Source organism: Passer montanus, unplaced genomic scaffold (genome assembly GCF_014805655.1).
Source record: "Passer montanus isolate IOZ18808 unplaced genomic scaffold, ASM1480565v1 scaffold927, whole genome shotgun sequence".
In the NCBI taxonomy this organism is placed as follows: domain Eukaryota; kingdom Metazoa; phylum Chordata; class Aves; order Passeriformes; family Passeridae; genus Passer; species Passer montanus.
Window position 1 is genome coordinate 5,006 of NW_024374668.1, and position 564 is coordinate 5,569.

The following is a 564-nucleotide window of genomic DNA, read 5'->3' on the forward strand; positions in this document are numbered from 1 at the left end:
GGGGGAAAAAAAAAAGGGGGGTAAAAATTGGGGAGGGGGTCATGAGGGGAAACCCCCTCCCCAAAAATCCCTTTCCTTGAACGTGTCAGGATTCCTCTTCTTTCTTCCCAAAAACACAAAAAATCTGGGGGGGGTTTCACAACCAGATGTTCTCCTCATGGAGTGGGGGGGGGTTTATCCCAAAGGACCCCCCCCCCTTTTCCGCCCTCAACCCCCCCATTACAGGGGTCCCCCCCAGCACAGACTCTCCCATCACAGATAGGGGGGGGGCAGGACCCCCACCCCAAAAAAATTTGGGGTTCACCCGGGGTTCCCCTCTTACCTAAGGCCCCCCTTTTTCCTTTACAGTTTGAGGTGGGGGCGTCTCCCACCTCCACGCCTCAGAATTTGGGGTGTCCCCCCCTAGACCCCTCAAGGGACCCTCCCCATTTCTGGGACCTCCTTTTCCTCACAGACCCCCAAGTCCCCTCACGGACACCCCAAATCCCCTCAGGGACTCCCTTAACCCCCTCACGGGACCCTTTTCTTTTCGGGACCCCCCCCCCCCCCAAAAACCCCCCCTCG